Source organism: Mustela erminea, chromosome 9 (genome assembly GCF_009829155.1).
Source record: "Mustela erminea isolate mMusErm1 chromosome 9, mMusErm1.Pri, whole genome shotgun sequence".
In the NCBI taxonomy this organism is placed as follows: domain Eukaryota; kingdom Metazoa; phylum Chordata; class Mammalia; order Carnivora; family Mustelidae; genus Mustela; species Mustela erminea.
In genome coordinates, this window is record NC_045622.1 from 6,055,602 (window position 1) to 6,081,139 (window position 25,538).

The window sequence follows — 25,538 nt, forward strand, 5'->3', positions numbered from 1 at the left end:
TCTCCTTTTTTCCCACAGTAGTCCATCAAGTGTTAGGATGGAGCTTTCATTAATGTTTCATTTTGTTTCTTTTTGATGAGGTCTTCATATTTGACGTATGGTTATGGGTTTCTCTATCTTGAGAATTTCTTGGGTTTGTTCCAGCATGAACTGGTTTGGGTAAACACACGCCTTTCTTTGTCAGTTAGTTACCAAAGCCATGTTTTGGTATAAAGAACTTGGGCATTGCTGACAAATGGACTTATTTTTATCATCCCAATTCAGAAACTTAATAGGTCTATGAACTTGGGTAAATTACTTCTCTAAATCCCAGTTGACTGACCTACAAAGTGAGGCTGGCCTCTAAATAGAACTGAAATACTTCTACTTTTATTACAGCTCCTATAGAGTTCCATTGTCAGCACTTGCTGGAATAAAGGGTAGAAAAATTTTTTTATTAGAAGTCGTGTGAACCTTGAGTTTAGTTAATTTGCTGTATTCTTGCAAAAATAAACAGGTAGCTTCCTGTTTATATGAATAACTCTTAGTTTATACCCAAGCTTAGATTCCTTTTCAGATTCCTGAGAAGGAGCCATATTCATAAATAATACAATCTTCCTGAAATAGTAACTTCTGTATTGCTCTTACTGATGAAAGATCATGGAGTAAGAATTGCACTAGGCTTCAGAAGCAGTTAGTAAGTAATTCATGGTTATGTAACATTTGGCTGGGCTCTTGATGCAGGGACGTGCTGAAGTACAAGGAAGACCAGCAAAACTCCATTACTCTTTGCCTGTTTTGTTATTGCGTTACGATAATAAAACGGTCACCCTGCCCCTAACCTGATTGCTCTGGCCAGCTCTGCGTAAGTGGTAAGAATAAACCAAGAGTCATCACTATCTCTACATATAATACTTATTAATTAAAAAAAAAAAAGATTTTGCCTTCTAATGGGGTTATTCTGACATGCTTCATCAAATTAGCCTTGTCAGAATGTCTTTTATTTCAAGGTCACCGTCATATCAAAAATTTTTTTTTTTCTGCTTACACATATCAAGACCAGGTTATTATGGGTGTAATTGCATCCTTTTCCAGTGTTAAGGCATGTTGTTCAAAAAATATGTTGAAGGGAATAGTTGAAATAATTGGAGGAATTTTACTAATTTGTGGACCTCTGAAGACTGACTTTGCAAAAAAACCTCTGTTTGTTTTTTTCAGAAAATACTCTCTTGGCATTTGTGTTCATCAACTCAGCTGCTATAACAAAATACCACAGACTGGGTAGCTTAAACAACAGAAATTTATTTTCTCGTCGTTCTGAAAGCTACAAGTATAAATAAGACCAGGGTGCTCTCAAGCATTGGTTTCTGGTGAGGCCTCTCTTCCAGGCTTGATCACTGTGTCATCCCATGACCTTTCATCTGTTAGGGGAGAGAGATCCTCTTCATATAAGGACACTTCCCTATTAGATTAGAGTGCTACCCTTATAACCCCCATTTAAACTTAATTACCTCATTAAGGGCCCTAGCTCCAAATGCAGTCACATTGGGCATTGGGGCTTATGAAATGAAGGGGGCGGGGGTCACAATTTATTTTTATCCATAACAGTGTTGCATTAAGCATTGGGTATATGAACATTAATTAGACCTCATCTTAATTTTCTAGAGGCTCATTCTCTAGTGTAGAAGCCAAGGTATAGACAGATTACTAGAGCGTAATCCAGTGAGTGTAATAGCAGATACCTTCAACTGACAGTATCATTTTAGCTGGATAATGAAGACATTGTAGCTTTTGTTATGAGCAAGGAAAATAAAGGCATTCTGGGAAAAGAAAGTAACATAACACTCCAGAGCTGAGCTGTGTTTAATAGTGAACACTGTAGAGTTTTAAACAAGAAAGTGACATAAACTGTTTTGTATTTTAGAAAGATAGCCCTGGTCATCTGGCCCAGACTCCAGACAGATGTATAACTTCTGATGCTTTAAGCACTTAATCCAAGCTATTCTCAGGTGGTATATTTAATTATATTTCTGGGAAGTGCTTTATTCTACCATGCTATTTTAGAGTCTTTTCTGATATTGACCTTGAATATTCCTTATGCAGCTTAAAGCATTTTTACATTGTTTTCTTTGACCTGGAAAAAAAACAACAACAACTTTATTTTTATCAGTACCACTATATAGATAGATTCTAATGCACCTTTTTGCTTTCTCTGAGCTAATCCATATGTTTTGGTATTTAAAACTTCCCCTTAATCATTTTTGAAGTGCTCTTTAAACTCTCACTTTCTCTGCATTGTGAGCATAAAATTTTACAGCATCAAAAAAAGGTTCAGTATTTTTATCCTGTAGAAAGAAAGCTCTGTGAATAGTCAAACTGGTAGCTAACTGGGATTTCTCCTCTCCTACAAGATGAGAGAGGCTGTTAGATTTCAAAAATGCTTTCCATGCAAAGATTGGCTTTGTGGAAATTTTTTTCAATATCAGTTTGGTAATGTGGAAAGCTCAGATGTGAATTAAAGATGATTTCACACAATATGGTTATAATGGCAAGCCTGATATTTGAAGTAAAACAATCGGGGAAAATGTACCTTATATAACAAGGTTAAAGGAATTAAGAATGTCTCGCTTAGAGGAGAAAAGACTTTGAGAAAATTTTAAAACATCAGAAAAATATATATGTAATTATATTTTTCAGATGATCATAGTAGATTCCGTTTTCATTTAGGACAGGACAAAAATGGTTGTCAGAAGGCATTCAGTTTACCACAAGAACTGTGGGGTCTCTGGGAATTTCAAGGAAAGAGGATCAGGCATCTTTTCTGGGGACGGGTTGAATAGACTCCTTTCTAAGTGCCCTTTAGATTCTCTGCTGATGTGAGATTTCAATCTACTGTGGCTGTTACAGAGTCAGAGTTTATATTCTGGGTAAGATCTGTGCTTGATGGAAAGGAAGAAAGGTGGTTATGCTGGTCAGAGACCAGAACTATTAATAATTAGCTCTTTGCTGCAACTTTCCGTTTCTGCTTGTTAGGCAGGGTCATTTATCAGTGACCAATTAGTTTAAATATTGTCTTTCTTTTACCATGAGTTACAAACAGGTTAGAATCACCAACCAACAATTGTTTTTAACACCTGCCTGTTAGAAACAAGGAGGCTGTGCCTTACTTTCAGGTGTAGAGAACATGCATTAATTTTACTCCTAAGGGTTTGGTAAAAACCATCCCATGCTTTCTTCTTTAAGTATATTCAATGTGTCTCCTTTCCATTCTTCTTTTCCATGCCATCCACTCCGGCTTAAGATTTCTGTTGCATCAAACCATACTGCTCCAAAAGTTTTCTAAATGACTCCAAAGTTTTAGAATTATTTTCTAGGGGCCTGTAGTTTTCATACAGTGTAATGGAAATGAAGCCTTTTGGAATGGTGCAACTCAGGGTAGCCTTGTGATACCCTCTTCACCAGTCTTGCATAGTTCTATACAATTAATCCTACCAAAATGTTTTTCTCACTGTGTTAGTCTGTTGTTTAAGAATCTTCATATTTCTCCTTTGCTTATTAGCTAAAATCAGAGCTTCTATTTGGAAATCTAGCTGCCTGCCTCATAGATTATTTTCACTTTATTTTGTGCCCCGCCCCCCCCACTTCCTAATATGAGGACTACTCATCTTCCTCAACATTTCAGATTCTGAACTTCATTCCCAAAGACTTTCCTGGTCTATAAGGAACATGGTTCACAAATACCTCCTCCCATTTTAAATATGGTGAGGGAAGGTATAGAGAAAGGAAACTAGACTCTGTGGGTCAGGGGCTCGCCACACCATCCCATTTAATCCTCTTTCCAAATGTACGACATCCTAATTGCCATATGAGTTTGTCAGAAGAAATAGCTTCAGAGAGATCAAATCATTTAGCTGAACTTATACCCCTCTTAGAGTTGGTATTTGAATGTGGGTTTACCTAATTCTAGAACTTTTTATATTTGGTTATCATTCTGCCCTTTCTATATTTGTTTATGTCTAGCAACAGGTCAGGTTATATTGTCTTTGGTTTTACTTAGGTTATGACAAAATGTGGTCTAGAGCAGCCCCCAAACAGAAAGCTTCCTGCTTTCTCACGTAGGCTCCTGGGGACATTTCTCTCCTGTGTCTATCTCACTGCAGGGTTATAGTTGGAACAATGTTAACCCTTACAGTTCACCAAGATAAAGTAGTCATTGTGATAATAAGTGATGTATGTCAGATAACTAAATCTCTGTCCTGCTCCCAAATGTTGTTTTATACTGTGGTAGACTGTTGTTGAAGAGCAAACCAGAAGGCTCACCAACAAGTGGACAGATTGTCAGATCTAAAACTAAAATCTGTTTTTATTCATTCTATTTCCTGGTAGAGGACTGAACACCATGAGGGTTGTTAACTATGAAGTAATCATGGTTTGTGGGGAAGAAAGAGAACTGAAAGCATCCCATCCTCTCTTAGCTAGATGAAATAATCAGGCCAAATTACTCAAGAATTCTCTGAAGTCAGTTTCTTGTTTTTCTTTATTATCTTCCATGAAGTAGAGTATGCTCAAACTCTGCCCCCTCTTGTTCTATAAAATCTGGGAGTAGGTAGAAATGGTTCCATTTTTGTGTGTGCTAATTTTATTTTTTTTTAAGACTTTATTTATATATTTGACAGACAGAGATCACAAGTAGGCAGAGAGGCAGGCAGAGAGAGAGAAGGGGAAGCAGGCTCCCTGCTGAGCAGAGAGCCCGATGCAGGGCTCAATTCCAGGGCCCTGGGATCATGACACAAGCCAAAGGCAGAGGCTTTAACCCATTGAGCCACCCAGGCACCCCAAGTGTGTGCTAATTTTAAAAGAGGAGTCTCAACCATTCTGATGTCATTCCATTCATGTTGTAATTTCGCATCTCATCCAGGATTGGAGGCAGCTATTAGGGCAAGCACCTAGTGGTCGGTGGGAATCAGGATGAAGCAAGGAGCTTATGTGTAGTTCCACCTTGTGAAGACATACATTCTAAAACCTCATTACAGTTTCATGTTGACATCCATAATGTAAGCAGTGAACCCTCAATTGTGTAGGTAAAAGGCAGTTTGAAACATGCTCCCAAGACATTATGTAGTTAGAGTGTAGAATTTGTTGCTTTTCATTGATGGGTGGGAGGTCAGATTTTTAAGTTTCCTGTGTCTCTGTTAACTTTGGTTTCCATTTCTCTTAGTATTTTAGGAAATTGAAGAGAATGAGATTTAGTTAATGTGGTACAGAGGTATTCTAATAAAGGATTTGGAACAGGAGACTGGAATTAGGACACTATGCTTATTGCTTGTTCTGAGCCAGTGACATGACCTTGAACAAATAATTTAAAATCTCTGGGTCTTCAGCATTCCCTCATTTATTTTTAAAATGTTGCTCTCCTATGTAAACTTCGATGATTCAGTCATTGCTTTGCATTCATTTTTCTTTTTTGCTCCTACCTATTAAAATAATGATCCTTAAACATTCATTTTAAAAGAGCATGGGCGGATATTTATCTTCCTTCCTTCCTTCCTTCCTTCCTTCCATCCGTCCTTCTTTCTTTCCTTCCTTTTTCTTCTTTTCTGACATGCTTTCTATTTAAGAACACATTGTACTAGTTTCCATTAAAACTTGAGTTTTAGTATGTTAACTATACTGTAATTAAAATTAAAAACTTAATAAAAAAGGGGGAAAAAAGCTTGAGTTGTAGCTCACTCAGTAGGTTGCTAATTATGTTTGGTTGGTATACAAAACTGAAGATACCTTTTTACCCATATGGCTCATAAGAGCAGTAATCATACTGAAAGTCTTTATTTTCACAGTGACATTAATAATTATGATTCACAAGGCAATTAATAGATTTTTTTGGTGTTCAGACCAGTCTGTAATGGAATGTACTTTCATATACAGTACATACCATTTTCTTCTTTACTTTCAGGGAATACATAGACTGGGGTGGGGATGATACAGTGCAAATGCTTTTGTAGTTTTTCATCTCTGTAGGAATATATGCAGATCATACGACATTGAGGCTTTATTATAAGAGGTGCAGTCTGGAAGAGTGAACACCAATGTGTATTAGTGGGCTGTGACTGTGACCGTAGGGAGGATTCCCACCACCCAATTCTGTGACCTCCTCTGTGCTAGAAGGAGGTTAAACTAATTTATTTTTGGTAATAATTATAATTGCTAACATTTCTTGCGTACCTGCACATATGTACCACCTGCTGAGATAGATTCTGCTATCACCCTGCCCCATTTAAAGATAAACTAGAAGACACCTGGGTGGCTCAGTCAGTTAAGCGTCCAACTCTTTGATTTCAGCTCAGGTGGTGATCTCAGAGTCATGAGATCAAGTCCCACAATGGGCTTCTCGTTCATTGTGGAGTCTGCTTGTCCCTCTCCCTCAAGTGTGTGCTCCTCCACCTGCTCATGTGTCCTCTTTCTCTAAAATAAGTAAATGAGGGGCACCTGGGTGGCTCAGTGGGTTAAGCCTCTGCCTTCAGCTCAGGTCATGATCCCAGGGTTCTGGGATCGAGTCCCGCATCGGGCTCTCTGCTCAGCGGGGAGCCTGCTTCCCCCCTCTCTCTGCCTGCCTCTGTGCCTACTTGTGATCTCTCTCTCTCTGTCAAATAAATAAATAAAATCTTTTTTTAAAAAATGAAATAAGTAAATAAACTCTTTAAAAAAAAAAAAAGGTAAAATGTAATCAAGATGACCTATCCACTCCCTGCCTCTGAAACTCATGATTTGACCACTTTAGTTCACCACCTCCCATTTTATGCTGTTTATGATCCTGTGACTTTCTAATACAGTAGTATCTATGTTAATGTTCAGAATCTCAAGATACTGCCCATATCAGCTGCTTCGGTATTCCTATATAAATCTTTTACACCTCATGCTGTATCACTGTGTATACTTCTGACACTTACCACTGTTTCTAAATAACTTTAAAATACTCTGTACTTACATTCACAACACTCTAGAAAGAAGGTCGGGCAAGTGAGTGTAATACAAATGAGAAGGGAGATTCGGCAGGTGCTGTTGAGGTGGTGAGCTGGCAGAACCAAACCTAGAACCCACTTCCTGGCTGTTCCTGCTTCAGAAGACTGCACCGACAATGATAGCTGTGAAAGGTTTGGGGGGACAAAAAAGAATAAAGTCAGTTAAAGGCTCTATCAGATTACTCCTGAGAAAATATTAGTAATTGTAGAGATTATATTATATAATATTCCTTCCTGTGCCTGTGCCTTTCCATCTGTTACCATGAATAGATTGTTGCAGCTTTTATCCAAGGCATGCCTCTTTACTTGGATGCTGGGTCCCATCCTTTCCCTTCTACTCGGGAGCTTTACTCTTGAATTTCCCTATGTCTCTTTAGTAACACCAACTTCTACCTCTTTGCCAGATCATCATCATCTTCTTCTTCTTCTTCTTCTTTTTTTTAAGGGAGCATGAGTGGGGCGGGAGAGAGGCAGAAGAAGAAAGAATCCTAAGTCAGCTCTATGCCCAGTGTGGAGCCCAATGCAGGGCTCAGTCTCACCACCATAAGAGCGTAACTTGATCCAAAATCAAGAGTTAGATGGCTTAACTGACTGGGCTACCCAGGTTGCCCTACCAGATCATTCTTAGAAGCGGGCAGTCATATTATATCTCTCATCAGAAGCAGGGGAAAAACCCTTCCGAGATTCTGTATTCTCCCTTAGTTTTGTCACATTTATCAATTTCCCTTGATAGTAAAACTCCACAGAATTTTCTCTGCTTCTTTAACCACTTCCTCGTCCCTCATCTCTTCAGGCTGGGTGCTTGGGATGCTATACAACCACTTCACCCAAATGTTTCATTTTCTCTCCCCAGCAACTTCCCTGTTGTCAAGCGGCCAGTTTCCAGTCCTCATTTTACTGGACCTCCCATCACCTGACCCAGTGGTTCATTCTTTCCTTCTTGAAACTTTTCTTTACTGAATTTTCAGAGTACCCAGGTCTGAAAATCTCCCTGGGAACCTCTCCATCTCTATTGCTAACTTCTCTTCTACTTCTGCACTTCTAGTTGTTAGAAGGCTTCTGGACTCAGTCTTTGGACCCCTGCTCTGGCTTTACTCATCCCCAGATGATGTCCTCCCTCCTCAGCGCACAGATAGCATCCTGTCATCCTATGCTGATGATCGTGAATCTGTATGGTTAGCCTCCAGCTCTCTCCTGAGTTACTGGGTCATACAATTAATTGCCTACTTAATTTTGCTTGGGTGGCTTTTTAGGCATTTCAGATATATCATGGCTAAAACAAATTGTCTTTTTCAGGCTGAGTATCATATTGTACCGGACTCACACTTCTGTGTTGATATAAGATGATAAAATGCATACATGATAAGATAACATGAGGTGAATGATGTAGGCCCTGAGGTAGCGCTAAGCTGTGACTGACCTGACAACTCATTGGCAGGAGGATCATCCACTTCTGGGACCACAGGTCACTCTGGAATACAGAACCACAGATGAGGGAGGAATAGTTGTAGGTAATTGTTGGAAAATACTCTATAGCATGGAACCATTAGAAATGGAGTAACTGACTAGTTACTTACATGTGTTTCAGTTTTGCAAATAAACTTTAGCAAAGTTTTAAATTCACAGAGAAGTGGAAGGTTAATTTTTTTTTTGCCATTTTAAGCCTCTGCATGGAAATACTACCATATTATACACAGGTCTTGTAGGTATCATGTAATATATTGCTTTAACCAATACAAAAGTCAAGGCTGTTAATTACCAAAGAACTAATTGATCTTTAGCATTGAGTGCTTATTTCCAAAATAGAAAAAGGTCAAACCATTTCTTAAAACCTTAGAGGTATTTTTTCCTCATATTTGTTTCTATGTAGTGATTTAGTTGTTGGGCAAGGGTTGTTCTAATTTTTTTTTTTTTTTTTTTTTTAGTTTTATCATTGATTTTTCTCACCTAAGAAGAGCTCTTGTAGTACAGTAAGTTTGTTACTCTCAAAGTAGATAACTAGTGAATTTTCTTGATACACAGAATAAACTCATACTGAAATAACCTGAAAATCATAGTCTGCCAAAGACAGTGCTTAGAAATAAATGAAAGATCCACCCTCTCGTTACTAAATTACTTTTTTTTAAACTGTTTCAATCAGTGGAAATAGATATTGCTTTATTTGAGGTAGTGTGTTTTTTTTTTTTTAAACAATTTTTATTTTATTTGACAGAAAGAGAAAGATCACAAGTAAGCAGAGAGGCAGGCAGAGAGAGGGGGAAGCAGGCTCCCTGCTCAGCAGAGAGCCCTATGCAGGGCTCAATCCCAGGACCCCGAGATCATGACCTGAGCCGAAGGCAGAGGCTTTAACCCACTGCGCCACCCTGGCGCCCCTGAGGTAGTGTTTTTAATGCTTATAAGCCTTATTTTTAAGATTAGATGACTCATAGATTTTAATAGCCCTGTCAGTCACTTCATAAACAAGTCTTTTCAGCAGAGGAATAATGATTAGAATGAAAATAAAGATACCAAACCATTTATATTATAAGCACTGAACTGTAAAAATTATCTATCTGTAGGGACTGTCAAATTAGATTCAAATACAGGAAGACAATACTATCAAACTCTAATGTGATTTTATTGATAACATATCTGCAGACATCATGCATGGCTTCAAATTATCTTAAAATACTTCCATATTCAATATATATATAGGACACCACTCTCTTAGCATTATAGTTATGTTGGCCCAAGATCATTAAACTCTTTATTATTATTATTATTATTATACAAAAACCCAGTGATGGTCTTAGTAGGTAAAAGATACTGCCTTTTGGTTTTAAAGTTCATATACCATTTTGCTTCCTATAGTCGAAGGTAGTTGCTACCATTATTGTGTCTTGACTATTTCTGTGTACCTTCTGTATGAGTGCAGTCCTCACACAGAAATTCCTGGAAGACTACAGCTGTCGTGTTGACTAGGGTTTATGCTGTGAAATTGGTTTACTTTCGTAATTGGGTAAAGCTCATATAAACCAAAGCATTTTACCAGGGAAATTGGACATGTTGTACTGGTTGTAGACAAGAAATGGGACACAGATGTTAATATATCTGACAAGATTTATCAAAATCCACCTCCCATTTAAAAATTATTTTGAAGTTGACTTGGTAGCTTCTCTTGGTGTTCCTCTCTGTGGTTGAAATCTGGTTTTCTGCAAGACCAAAGTACTGTGGTTTTAAGAACACAGAACTTGCAGTTAGAAGACCGGATTGCAGTCCAGAGCCTGCTCTTCACCAGTATCATGGCCTTAGGACCTCTGACTCTTATTTGCCTTGCCTATAAAATAGAAATAAAGGCCCCCAAAACAGAATAGTGTAAGAAGAGTCAACGTAGGAAACATGCTGTTATACTGATTGTACAGTCATCAGAATTCTTAGAAATACGATTTTTTCTTAATAATCGAGCCTCTCGCTGTGCTTCCAGGTTATCTTGCTCAGCTTTTATGATGATTACATAATATGTAGATGTCAAAATGACAGGAGATCGAGCTAAATCTGTATGACCCCATAACACAAATTGCTTCTTTCACCAAAGAGTTCACTGAACCCCAATTTTTACATAATTGAAGAGTGTAGTTAGTTGTGTTGAATCATGGAAGTTTTAGGTTATTTATGACCTTGAAGTACTTTTAGCTTATAAAACTTAAAGCCAGAACACAGCTGACCATGGAAAAGATGCTAAATTCTGTAACCACACTAGAATAGCGAATTATAGCCCGATACAAAGACACTTTGAAGAGTTTATTTATAGTAATAGGAATCAACTCTGTGTTCTTAGTGTTTGTTATTTTATTTATTTACTGTTGCTATGAAACACGTAAACCAGATTTAAAGAACAAACTCATAATTTCAGCAGAACCAAAACTAAGAAAGAAAAACATGAGAAGGAGGGAATATCTAGGGTTTGGCTTGAATAGCCACATCATTGATAGAAGTGGTTGTTCTGATGACACACTGAAACATTATAAAATAAAGTCCAATCTGTAACATTACTGAGTCTTTAATAAATAGACATTTTCAAAATAAATAGGTTAAGGAGTAGCAATTATATTTCTTTGTAATAGATATTTCAAAAACGGTAGATTCTAATTCTTGAATCTCTTCTGAAAGAGAAAAATATGTGAAACTTGGCATGGGATCAGATTACAGAACAGACCAGTAGATGTTAGCTATTTGTGAAGGAGTAAATGTGAGGACTGCCTTAGACAAAGTCCCTCCTTGAGAATTTCACTGTTCTGAGTTATTTGGTAAATTTGCTGTGTCTTCTGCAAGGGCAAATACAATGTGATAGAACTATCTGTAGGTAATCATCATCTGTAATCTGTCAGAATGAGAAAAGAATAATGACTTACTATGGTAGCCCCCATCCCCATTCTGTGCTTAGAAGAGAACATCCCTGGGAACAAGCCATCAGTTCAGAAAGAATTGATCCCGAACTGCAGCCTAGAGAGACTTTGCCTTCTGCCTCCTGGTAGCTTGTTGGGGGTGACAGCTGGAGCCTGTGTAGGATCCACAGACAATATGTTGCAAGCGCCCTCCCCTGTTCCAGAGCTGTGTCTTCGTTCTTGGTATCTCTCCTTGTCCCCTTGTCTCCGGTGGTGCCGGACATACCCTCACCAATTCCTACTTTTTTTTTTTTAATTAAAAATTTTTTATTGGCTTTACTGCTATAAATGAATGTTTTAAATGCCACTTCTTTTTTAATGCCACTACCTTGCCTAAGAACCTGTATAAACCTTGTTTATGAAACTATTCTTTTTTAAAAATTTTTAAAAAAAATTTTTTTCAATTTATTTATTTTCAGAAAAACAGTATTCATATTTTTTCACCACACCCAGTGCTCCATGCAATCCGTGCCCTCTATAATACCCACCACCTGGTACCCCAACCTCCCACCCCCCTGCCACTTCAAACCCCTCAGATTGTTTTTCAGAGTCCATAGTCTCTCATGATTCACCTCCCCTTCCAATTTACCCCAACTCCCTTCTCCTCTCTAATACCCCTTGTCCTCCGTGATATTTGTTATGCTCCGCACATAAGTGAAACCATATAATTGACTCTCTCTGCTTGACTTATTTCACTCAGCATAATCTCTTGCAGTCCCGTCCATGTTGCTACAAAAGTTGGGTATTCATCCTTTCTGATGGAGGCATAATACTCCATAGTGTATATGGACCACATTTTCCTTATCCATTCATCTTGGTTCTTTCCATAGTTTGGCGACCGTGGCCATTGCTGCTATAAACATTGGGGTACAGATGGCCCTTCTTTTCACAACATCTGTATCCTTAGGGTAAATACCCAGGAGTGCAATTGCAGGGTCATAGGGAAGCTCTATTTTTAATTTCTTGAGGAATCTCTTCTTCACCATCCTGGGTCCTCCATAACCTGACCTCCACCTACCTTCCCACCACAGGTTGTTTACTTATTTATTACACTGAATTCCATTCCACAGAGGATGGAGGGATCCCAGGAGAACACTTACAGTGAAATGATGGGTAGATATGTTTAGAAGTGATGGCAGAGCTATGGAAATACAGAAGGAAAGAGCAGAAGGTTGAGACTGGGGGAAAAACTCAGATGTACCAGCCACATCTGCTGTAATGGAGGTTAAAGTTGAGTTCTGCACTGCTGTATGTCACTGCTCTGTCCCCTCCAGTGTGCATATGCTCTGGTATCAGCTTCTCTCACTATGCTATGTTTGCTAGCACTTGTGCGCACATGTGTATATGTGCGTTTGCTCACCATCTTTCCACATACTGTGCATTATTCAGAGCTCATCTCAAATCCATTACCCACCTTCCCCGAGGTCATTTCAGTTCAAGCCTTTTCGGTACTTGCAGTTTGACTCCTATAGCAATGACACTCACTGCAGTAGTGGGAGCTTTTCATTACTCATCTTTTATGTGGTCAAAATTATATTTTAGGCTAAGGGTGCCTGGGTGGCTCAGTCAGTTGGGCATCTTGTATAATATACTCTTGTATATTTATACATATAGCACATTTATAAAGAAGATAGATATCAATTCATGTAAGTTTTGTTACTATATGTGGTCTCAAAGATGGCAAAAGCACAGTGACTATCGTTTGGGGAGAGATGAGAATGGAGGGATCTACCCAATTTTTTTTTCTTTTAATTAATTGAAAAAATTTTTTTTAGTTCAAAACCAGATTTTTTAAAAATTCCCATTCAATTAGCCAATATATAGTAGTATATCATTAGGTCTTGATGTAGTGTTCAGTGATTGATTAGTTGCATATAACACCCAGTGCTCATCACTTCACATGCTCTCCTTAATGTCCATCACCCGGTTACCCCTTCTCCCCACCCCCGCCTCCACCTCCCTTTCCACAACCATCAGTTTGTTTCCTGAAGTCCAGAATCTCTCATGGTTTGTCTCCCTCTCTGATTGCTGCTCATTCACTTTTCACTCCCTTCCGCTATTATCCTCTGCTCCAGTTTTTTATATTCCACATATGAGTGAAACCTTAGGATAATTGTCATTCTATGCTTGACTTATTTCACTTAGTATAATCCCCTCCAGTTCCACCCATGTCGGTGTAAAGGACAGGTATTCATTCTTTCTTATGGCTGAGTAATATTTCATTGTATATATGAACCACATCTTTATCCATTCATATGTTGAAGGACATCTCCACTCCTTCCACAGTTTGGCTATTGTGAACATTGCTGCTATGAACATTGGGGTGCACATGCCCCTTCTTTTCACTACATCCATATCTTCGGGGCAAATACCCAGTAGTGCAATTGCTGGGTTGTGCAGTAGCTCTATTTTTAACTTCTTGAGGAACCTCCATACTGTTTTCCAGAGTGGCTCTACCAGCTTGCATTCCCACCAACAGTGTGAGAGGGTTCCCCTTTCTCCACATCCTCACCAACATTTGTTCCCTGTCTTGTTAATTTTAGCCTTTCTGACTGGCATAAGATGGTATCTCATCGTGGTTTTGATATGTATTTCCTTGATGGCAAGTGATGAGGAGCATTTTTTCATATGTCTGTTGGCCATTTGTATGTCTTCTTTGGAGAAGTGTCTGATGATGTCTTCTGCCCATTTCTTGATGGATTGTTTTTTGGCTGTGGAGTTGGTAAGTTCTTTATAGATCTTGGATACTAGCCCCCAGTTCTTTTTTTATGATCAAAGAAGTCCTTAGTTTTACAAGGCTGATAACTTTGGGCTCATAATTTATGAATTTATTATGAACATATAATTAATATAATATGTGAATTTATTCCAGATTTGCTGAACAGGCCCTTCTCAAGCTAGCCCTTGCATACTTTATTAGGCCAGGATCTCACTATTCTCCCATCCTTCATTGCCCTGAAAGTGGCTGTTTTTCCTGCCCATCTCTCTTTCTGTTTGCCCTGTGAATTCTAACTCATCCTCAGGACAGATCTCTTTTGTGAAGGCTTTATGGTCCTCTTAGATTCCTTTTGTATGTATATGTACACACTAATAAAGTAATTTACTATATAAATATCTTTCATCCACTAAACTGGCATATAGTAGGTGATTACTAAATACTTGCTAAAGAAAGAAAGGAAAAGATGATGTGCACGTGAGAGTTACATAAATTCATACAGGACCTCTCTGATATAGTGATTGGTGAGGATTTATACTGATTTGAAGATTATTAACATCACTGACTTGGTAGTTCTCTATTGGTGAAGAGATGCTTGATTAAATTGTCTTTTGTGGAAAAATTTTTTCATTAATTTTGTATTAAAATCCAAAGATTTGTCTTGTGTCTCTACCACTGACTATATATATCTAAATTCTTTAATTCTGTTTTCTTATCTATAAAATGTGAAATTCTGGGGCGCCTGGGTGGCTCAGTGGGTTAAGCCGCTGCCTTCGGCTCAGGTCATGATCTCAGGGTCCTGGGATCGAGTCCCGCATCAGGCTCTCTGCTCAGCAGGGAGCCTGCTTCCTCCTCTCTCTCTCTGCCTGCCTCTCTGCCTTCTTGTAATCTCTCTGTCAAATAAATAAATAAAATCTTTTAAAAAAAATTTAAAAAAATGTGAAATTCTAACACATTTCCATCCATTTGTTGATTTGCTCATTAGACCAATATTTATGTTCTACATTTTTTTTTAACCTATAAATTTTAACCTTTAAATAATTATATTGGTTTTTCTATTCATATTCCCCAAACCTTTAGGAAAATGCACTGGAACATTTATTTTATCATTTTTCTGTTAGTAGCTTATTTACTTACCTTATTCTTCTGGTAAACTGCACAAAATAAACTGTCTTTCAAATACATGGTCACTAGGGGATTGTGTCTCAAGTCCTTATCTCTAAATAATTATACATGGTTAGGTGGCTGAAATCTTAGCCTAGTACCTGAATGATACACAGAAATTGCTGTTTGTCAGTCCTGTATCAGGGCAGTATTGATTGCTAAATAGAATATTAAAGAGCTTGATATGCAAGATTACCTATTTTTTTCCAAACAGAGAAAGTAATAGAATATAAGAAATTTCATGCAAATTTATGCACTGGATGAGTTAAGCTGTGATTTCCAGGTATTCATCTCCTCAAAATATGTTTCTCCTGTGTAAACAAAACATTTTCTTTGCTTTTGTCTTGCTGAATGGAAAATTGATTATCTTAATTGAATCTCTGTTCAAACTCACTTACAAATGACTATGACAAACTGTTACCAGAGAGAATAGGGAATTTCAGTTCTTGAATGGATTTCACTGCACAGGTGAATTTTATGGAAATTGAATTTGGATATTAAAATCCTGGATTAGTGAATTGATGTCTCAGTAAAAAAAGGAAAGCATGTAAATGAGATCATGGGAATAATATACCTTGACTGCACATGTCATGTTGTCACACAGGAGGTAATAGGTTGGTGCTGAGATGTTTTCTATCCAGCAGGGATAGTGAGAATTAGGTTATAGTAAAGCTGAAGTATCTTAATTCATTCTTAACTGTTTTTAAGGTGAAGATGATAAAGATGCAGGAAATTGATAGTAAGAGATTTTTAATCTTCTTATACATACATACACTTCAGATGGAGATTCTTTTGTAGAATTTAAGATGTATTTGTATAATTTGAGTTTTATCAGCCTCTGTTCATGATTATAAGCCATTGCTTACTATGTGCTGCAGATCATGAGTTTTCTAATTTTAATTTGTAATTTATTTCAGCTGTACTTGAAAATAGAGGCCTAAAATGAATAGTGAAGCAGATTTAATAAAATATTTTCATGGTTTATCTTAGAACTGGCTTGTTAATTTTTGTAAATAAAAATTTAATTCTTTATGTTGGCAAATTGTCGTGGGGGAGGTAACGAAGTTAATAGAATTCAAGACGCAGAATGCCTTAGAAAATGGTATTTTCCTCATTTAGGAATTCTCTTTAGTATTAGTATTCCTTTATAGAATGCTCACTACTTAAAAAAAATTAAAACTTCTAGTAAAGGACAACTGTGTGACTTTTCAATTAAATACTTCACATGAAATATTAAGGGAACTTGGGGGCAATTTGGAATTCCTTTACATTTGAAGAATAGACTCTTCATTTACTATAAAGATTATTGAGTTCTTTCCTTCCTTCCTTCCTTCTTCCCTCCCTCCCTTCCTTCTCTTCTTTTTCCCTCCCTTCCTTCCATACTTTCCTTCTTCGCTCCCTTCCTTCCTTCCTTTTTCTGTGAAAATTTCCACCTATCTAGAAACGTTTTACAATATCGAATTTGTAGTTGGCATTTATGCTGTGTCCTGTTTTGGATCATGACTATCTTGGGGATTTCAAAATAAGAAAAAGATGGAATTTTAGGTAGTTTGTAATTTAACTCTACCGAGGTTAGAAATATCTGCTTTGATTAATAGAAACAACTTTGAGTTGGCTAATTAGAAAGAATGCATAGAGGGACTGCTCTTCGAAATGCTTGAACAATAAAATTCACCATTTTATAAGGTATAAGAGTTTCCTGAAGCTGGTGTAATACTCTTCAGAAACCTTTTCCAGAATATGAATATGTGTTATACTGAAATCTGTTTTTTGTTTTTTTGAACCCTGTTGTGATGTATTGAAATTTTGTATGTTCTTTTTGGATTGTAAACTCCGGAGATCAGAACACTTTGCTTTAGTCTCTTATTAAATGAGTTTTTCCCAAAATCAGAATGTTATTTCTTACTGGATATTAAGGATTCACTATTTTTCTTTTTATGACATGTTATGTTATGTAGCAGCTGGACTGTAATTTAGCTTTCAGACATAAAGGAATTATCTTTCTATATTTTAATAAGACATTAATATTGATTTTAGGGGCGCCTGGGTGGCTCAGTGGGTTAAGCCGCTGCCTTCGGCTCAGGTCATGATCTCAGGGTCCTGGGATCGAGTCCTGCATCGGGCTCTCTGCTCAGCAGGTAGCCTGCTTCCTCCTCTCTCTCTCTCTGCCTGCCTCTCTGCCTGCTTGTGATTTCTCTCTGTCAAATAAATAAATAAAATCTTAAAAAAAAAATATTGATTTTAACATCCATCTTATAAAATTATCACAGTTTATGTCCTAACTTAGATTACTTTTTATAAGAAGGAAATAATAATTCAGCTTAATAATATTTTTATAGCATAGGAATATATCTCAGGCATATGTCAAAAAAGATTAGCATTTTAATCCAAAATCCAGTAGTTCTGAATAATACAGAGGAAGTAGCTAAGGAAACATCTAAGTCCCATTTTAAGTGAAAATGCTCAGATACTATACATGCACAGGGCTTGTTATCCAACTGTCTTTCTTTTGGAAAATTCAGTAAAGCTTTTCCAGATAAAACAAAAGTTATCAGCCTGCTGCCCAGAATTCCAAGTTTTTTTTTTTCTTCTTTTGTGGTTGGTAATAAACCGTTAGTGCCAAAAAGAAAGTTTTGTCAACTTCCTCCTTGGAGCAGTCCTCCACTTACTGAGCAGTTCTGGAAAGTTTGTATACATCCTGCCACCCTAGTGAGAGTTCCGAGGAAATGAGTCAAACCTTGAAGAGGCAGGTTAATTGAAAAGGACTTCAGTAAGAGATCCATTTTGCTGTGATTATATTCTGCTGTGTACAAATATCTCTTTGAGAGCTTTCCCTAATTTCAGATCATATACATAAGATAGCCGCTGCTAAGAAGTGTTATAAAGCAGTTCTTGCTGGTTGTTGATGCATTTTGAAGAGTTCTAGCCTGACCACCTGTACTCTTAAAAGGTGAAACAAATGAACAAAGATACTAGTGAGCCAGAATTAAGAATCCCTGCAGCCCTGTCCTGGTATCTGGAGCTAGTGATTTCTAGGGCAGTAGTCCCTCACATTTTTTCTTGCCAATGCATGTTTTTTAACTCTTCTCCCTCTGGGCCCCATTTGGGAAGGAATTGGTTTAGGCCCATTTTTTTGTGATGTGTTCTTGTGAGTGATGATAAATGTATGCATTGATATCTGTCTAGCCATGTCTCTCTTGTCCTAAAATACTAACCTGTGCAGGTTTCAGAGTTGGAAGTTGTCTGATACTGAGGTAGAAAACCCAATCTACAGTTTATTAATAAAGGAATTATCATACCTGGTCTTTATCACAAGTGTCACTGAATTCTGTTTTGATATACTGGTTCTATAACTGAGGCCTACTCAGGAGTTCAAGTCCATTCAGAACAAGAAGTCCATCTTGATGTCTTATCTCGGTTGCCTTTCTGCTGGGAAGGAAAGAATTTTCCTACCTCTTTCCAAATACTTTGTAGACATGTAATTTTTATATGAGAGTGACATTGTCTGGCCTCAATTGGAAGATAAAAACGAAAGATCTAGGCTTAATTCTGCCATTAACTTGTTTTATGATTTTAGGGAATTTGCTTCAACTCGATAGGCCAGCATGTATTTGCTTGTACTTATTTGTAATCTATAAAGTTGAGAATATTAGCTAATAATCTTTTTTAAAAAAGATTTGTTTATTTTAGGGGGGCAGAGGATGAGGAAAAGAGAATCTTGAGCAGACTCCCTATTGAGTACGGAGCCTGCCATAGGACATGATCCAATGACCCTGAGGTCATGCATGACCTGAGCCAAAATCAAGAGACAGACGTTCAATTGACTGGGTCACCCAGGCGCCCTAATAACCTTTTTTTAATTGTGATAAAATACACAGTACAAAATCCATGATTTTAGCCATTTTTAAGTGTACAGTAGTGTTGACTGACTACACATTGTCAGGAACTGATCTGTACGACTCTTTCATTTGCTAAACTGCGGTAGGATACCCACTGGACAATGACTTTTCTTTTCCCCCTTCTCCCATCCCCTGGCATCCACCGTTCAATTTTCTGACTTGAAGAGTCAGAAGAGTTTGATGCATATAAGTGGACTCATTTAGTATTTGCCTTTGTGACTGACTTTTTTCATTTAGCATAATGTCCTCAAGGTTAATTTGTGTTGTAGCATGTGTCAGAATGTCCTTCCTAAGTTATTAAGCCTGAATTGTATTCCATTGTATGTTTATACCACATTTTTTTGATGTATTGATCTGTTAATGGACATCTATGTTGGTTCTACCTCTTGGCTATTGTGAATGATGCTGTAGTGAACATGGAGGTCCAAATATCTCTTTGAGATCCTTCTAATCTTTAACTTGCCATTCTGATGCCTAAAGGCAGTGATTCCAGTGTGTTTTGTTCTCATCCTAACCATTGCCCTACCTGTAGTGACCTGTGATAATAAAGAACTGGAGAAGATCAAAATAATGAAAAGTTCCAGTAGTATTTTTTGTTTTCAGGAAGTTGTTTTTTTTTTTTTAAGTATAACCATCCATATAACAGCATCACATTACAATATACATACAGAATGCAAAAATGCAGAATAGAGATACTAAGGTATTCATAAACTAGTGTCAGTAATGGGGCACAGTATATGAGCTTGCATATGAGTTGTATGCCATGTAAACCTAAAAATGCCATAGCAACTTTATTACCCTGTACTGATGGTAGATGGCAAGTTGTTTAAATACTGCATATTCTCACAGATGGAATATCACCAGTAACATTTCACTGTACAAGAAAATTGAGGAAAACCCGAAAACGCGCAAACATATATCACCTCTGTATAATTAATGAACAAACTCAGTTGATAATGACAATACTAAAGAAACTAGTTTTCATAATTGAAGAAAAATAATAATTGAAAATTTTACTCAAACTAAGAGGGATAAATCTGTGATAACCAAGTGACCCTTAATTTTTGAATACCAGATTTTACTAATCCCTAGTAATTTGGCTACATAGTTTCCCAGTAAATAACCTGTAGAGCTATATGAAAAAAATAAATAAAATTACAGGGAATTATTAATCATTCCATTAAAGAATAGCAGAGAGATCTTGTGTTTTTTAATGAGTTTACAACCCATCTTGGTTTCCTAGTAGACCATGGACTACAGCTCTTGGACAGGGGTTCTCCTGTACACGGGCCTGTCAGAGTTTCGCTGTTCAGTTCTCATTCCTGCACACAATTCACCTTCCCTCACAACTGTAACATGAACAGTGTGAAAGCAGTGCTGACCAATAGAAAGTTGAGGAGAGTCCCTGGGAAGTGAACTGAAAAACATGCTACTTGCTGCACGAGAGAGATGAGTCACAGAGTGAGGTCACCCAGTGCCTGTATCAGTCACATGTTCGGTGGGAAAATCAGAAACTTGCCCTCATGAGCATTCAAGCGAATACAGTCATGGCAGTTGTTCCATGTAAACCCATCCCAGTGCCAAAGAGTGATGACCTCATCAACAGTAAAATAATTATGGGTGTTTTTTTTTTTTTTTTTTTTTTTTTTTTTTTTTTTTAAGATTTTATTTATTTATTTGACAGAGAGAAATCACAAGTAGATGGAGAGGCAGGCAGAGAGAGAGAGAGGGAAGCAGGCTCTCTGCCGAGCAGAGAGCCCGATGCGGGACTTGATCCCAGGACCCTGAGATCATGACCTGAGCCGAAGGCAGCGGCTTAAACCACTGAGCCACCCAGGCGCCCCAATTATGGGTGTTTTGTAGAGGAAGCACAACGCCTCACACTCTGATACGTGACATAAAGTGTGACGACTGGCTCTGTAGGAATAATTATACTTAATTGTGGGCATTTTTAGTGGTTTTTGTCTTTCCTTTTGTTTGTTTTTTTAAATCATACTGTCTGTAAGCAGTCCACCCAAAATTCTGGTGTTCCCAAATGTTCTTGAATACAGTGTTCGGAACTTTAGCTGTAAGCTGCTGTCTTTGGGTACGGCCTTAATAACCTCTCTTTTGTTCTCACTTTTCACTGGCCTCTGGTTAAGTTTCTGAACCTCACAGATGAACTGGTCTCTATTAGTCCTTTCTCTCCAGTTATTCTGGAACTACCTTTATTATTTTCTTTCCTCCTCTGTGTTAGGTTACAAATTATTTGACTTTTCCGGTAGGCATCTGTTACATTATTTTTTTGTAATCTTGGGCTAAAATTTATGACCCTTAGGTAGTTATAGAACCAGTTGCAGAGATCTCAGGAGTATATTGAGTATACTGATTCCCAAACTTTTGCATTTCAAAACCAATAGAGAATAAGGGAAGGGAGCCTGGGTGGCTCACTCAGTTAACCATCCAGCCCTTGATTTTGGCTCAGGTCATGATCTCAGGGTCATGGGATTGAGCCCCATGTTGGGCTCTGCACTGGGTATGGAGCTTGCTTCAGATACTCTCTTCCTCTCCCCCACCCTTTTTTCTCTCCCCCTCTTTAAAAAAAATAGTAAAATAATATAATAAAAATACAATATAATAAAATATATAAAAATAATAAAAATTTAAAAAGAAAATGAGGGATATCATAGCATTGTCACCATTGGTTACTTTTCCATTGGGCACACGTAAAAGCACACAACCATCATTATCATTATTTCACAAACGAAAATGCAAATTGGTAATTTAATATTAGAATAAAATGAAGTACTTGGGCAGTTTTGCTTCAAGATAAAGACAATAATACTGAGAATTATTTTGTAATCCTAAACTTTACCTGGCTAAAAAATAGCTACCTAATACAGATGTTTTGACTCCCTTATTAGTCCAAAGATACATTAGCCCCAGATCCCAGGTCTGTCCACCTTCCTAGAATAATTTACATTCCTCCGCTTCCCTTCTGCCAAAACAACTACTTTGTGTCATTTATTGAGTGCCTGCATTGGCTAAGCTTGGTATAAGGCACTTGGTATTTATTTCCTCATTATGATTACTTAACTATTAATACCATATTAATCCCCAGATAGTAAAGGTTTGGTATAGTCAGGGCATACAGTGAGCGTGGAGGACCCAAGATTTTACAGAAGTTGCCTGGTCACCACCACCACCACTGCCCCTGTACGTTCTTCCCACACAAGCCCGATTCCTTCCTCCCGCATTTGGTTGTTTATTGTCGGGAAGAATGCCTGGCTGAGGGGGTTCAGCGGGAGCTAAAAGTGGTCTTCTGCTTCCCAGGCCATGCACTCTGTCAGGGGGCTGCATCTGCTTGGAGGACAGTGGGGAAGTACCTTGTTTTAGTTACTTTTCTAGGACTGACCTTTTATGTGCCTACACAGTTGATGGCCTTGTCTTTGCTGATGTTACCTGAAGTGGCCTTCTTCATGTCCTTCTTTCACGTTCCATTCCTTATTTAGCCTGAGCATAACATAAACGACGCTCTTCATAAAACTTTCCTTAACATCTGCCACCACCACTATCCCCTCCTAGTGCCAGAGCAGGCCTTCCATTTGTTGGCTGAGCTTCTGTACCATTTCAATTATAGATTCTCCTGCAGGACATGTATCATTTCTTCCTTTGTATTAGAATTACCTGTATTTGTGCTTTTCAGTTATTTGTGCTGACTAGCCTACCTTTCCCCTTGTTTATAATTCAGATAAAGACCGTAGAAGAGAAATTCCTTATAGAGAAGTTACTTATTAGCAAATAAAATATTTAAGACTGCAGCATATGGCTATGATCTTCTCATTTATTCAGAGGAAAGGGATGTACTTTTTAAAGTATTTTAGATATATTTCAACACAACCCCAGAATATTCACAAAATTGAAAAAATAGGGTAAAATATTTCATGAGGTCTATGTAGGGACATATATATTGCTTACAGTTTTAACCTTGGAAAGACTATGACGAAGAGTTGTCTACAAATATAGAAGCTGAAATTTAAAGCCTCTGAATGTTTTCTAATACAAATCCTAAGGGGAAAGATATATTGGTTGTCTTACTTGGTTCAGGAATCTAGGACCACAGTTAACTTCTACATTATATTTTTGTAACAAATATTTTCTCAGTGCTCACTGTGTGCAGAGTGCTCCTGATAAGGGGCTTTGAGTGTTACAAAGAGAAATACAAAGGTTGCTGCTCCTAAAGTGTCTCTAGATTAATAGGGTCAGTAATGGAGGGATGGGCACACACACACACATATATGTATATACATACATATGTGTATACACACACACACAGTGGTGTTCTCCCTTATCCACTGGCAGTATATTCCAAGACCACCCATGGATGCCTGCAGCTGTGGATAGTACCAAACCCTACATACACTATTTTTTCTTATACATACCTGTGATCAAGCTTAATTTATAAATAGTCACAATAAAATATTACTAACAATAAAATAGAACATTTCCAACATTATATTATGGTAGAAGTTAAGGCTTATTACACTGGACTCACCCTTATTCTTGTGATGATGTGAGTTCACGGAATGCCTATGTGATGAAATGCAGTGAAAGGAATGATGTAGACATTGTGACACAGCACTAGGCTTTGTGGACTGACAGTGTGTCAGAAGGAGATCGTCTACTTCCAGCCCATGGTTTGCTGCAGGGAACTGAAACCGTGGATGAAGGCTACTGCACTTCATTTCTTTCATTAATGAGTGACATTTCATTGTATGGATATCCTACATTTATTTATCCATTTATCATTTGTTAGAAAATTTGGGTTGTGCAGACTTTTTGGCTATTATGAATAATACTGCTACATACAGGATTTGTTTGTGTGTAAGTTCTTGTGTGGAAACGTATTTCCATTTCTCTTGGGTTTATACCTAGGACTGGAATTATTTGCTAACTCTATTACTAACTTTGAGAACCACCCATTTCCAAAATAATGTCTTTTATCTCTCCTCCCCTCCCTTCCCCTTGAATCAATCATTGGTGTTTAAAATACTGGCAGGAGAGAGCGAGAGAAAATGAGGAAGAAAACATTTTTATTTCATTTTTATTTATTTATAATAATTATAACTTATTTATTTTATTTATTTATAATAATTATAATTATTGCATTATTATTTATAAAACATTTTTATTGCAAAAACATATTTATTGTGTTTTCTTTAATGGACAATTTATTTAAAACTAGACCACTGGAAGTGATCTGCTTTTATAAGAAGGCTGACTCTGAGAGCAGGGTGGTCTTAGCAGAGGCAACTGAGGCCCCGCTGTACACGATGCTAACAGAAGTTGGTTTAGGATGGGAATGTTTGTTCAGTGATATCAGAATTACCTGTTTCCCTAGAAGATATACCATCATGGTTTGTAACTTTTATATTTGTAGGGGATGTTTCACACACTGTTTAGCATTTTTGGCTTTTTGTATGTTCATGGTGAGTGAATTTTCGTGTCCTACTGGATTCATTCATATGCATTTGTCAGAACTTGAATTCATTCAATTTATTTCTAATTTTAAATTGCTATTTAATTTTCACCAAACATGAACCAGTTTTAGTCCCCACTGAGAGTAGTTTTCCACTAGCTCGCTGAGAGAAGTTGAGGTTGTGCTTGGAGTGACCCTTGGAGAAATGAATTGGTAGAACAAACTGCAAGGAATGTGGTAAAAGTAAATATGCATGTGACTGAAACCCATCCTGTCCATGTTCAGTTGCTCTAAAGCTAGAGTCTAACTGGTGGTTACAATTTCCCTTTTTTCCCAGAGAAATTAAAAGTTTGGCCAAAGATTGCAAAGATAGTCATGTGACAGAGGGGTACCTGATCCCACTCACTCTGTGACTGTTTTATGAATTGCTGTTAGAAATTCTCGCCCTTAACAATGGGGAGTTTATGACTTTGGTGTTTTTCTGCTTATCAGCAGCCTGAAACAATTCTTATGAGACTGGCATGTACCATTTGGCAGTTGAAACCTAATTCATATTCAGGGCTTTTGGGAGTGAATGACCCTCTTAAAAACTCCGAACTGTCTAATATGAAGTCTGTGTTCTTAATATCAGTGTAGCCCCAAGAAATATAGTAGTACCAAGCATTAGTTTTTGACCAGGAACAGTATTCAGGGATGGTTGGTGGCTCATGGAATCTTAAAAGATATGACTCTTCTTCCAAAATATATATATGTGAATACTAAGAATTTTTTGATGTTGTTTCAGTAGTTTTATGCCTTCAGTAGTTTTGTGCCTTCAGTTAAGAACTTCTGATTGAAAGCCCACTGTTGTCATATTAGAGAGTCCTTACAAACCTCTCT

The 25,538-nt window shown here is 37.5% G+C and overlaps 1 protein-coding gene and 1 long non-coding RNA gene across 5 annotated transcripts in view; one reads left to right on the plus strand and one right to left on the minus strand.

The window, feature by feature from the left end:
* Window positions 1-25,538, plus strand: part of DDX10 (DEAD-box helicase 10) — a 273,486-nt gene that overhangs the window by 195,597 nt on the left and 52,351 nt on the right. The gene's annotated exons all lie outside the window — the stretch shown is intronic.
* LOC116598322 lies at window positions 1,272-23,815 on the minus strand. 4 transcript variants are annotated; one of them, XR_004289030.1, is made up of 7 exons: window positions 23,736-23,815; window positions 18,602-18,728; window positions 8,419-8,469; window positions 6,965-7,121; window positions 5,912-6,047; window positions 2,063-2,113; window positions 1,272-1,400 (listed from the first exon to the last, which is right to left on the minus strand). It is a non-coding gene; the product is annotated as an uncharacterized LOC116598322 (long non-coding RNA). The 4 variants fall into 4 exon arrangements; XR_004289031.1 differs by lacking the exon at window positions 23,736-23,815 and adding an exon at window positions 22,596-22,680; XR_004289033.1 differs by lacking the exon at window positions 5,912-6,047.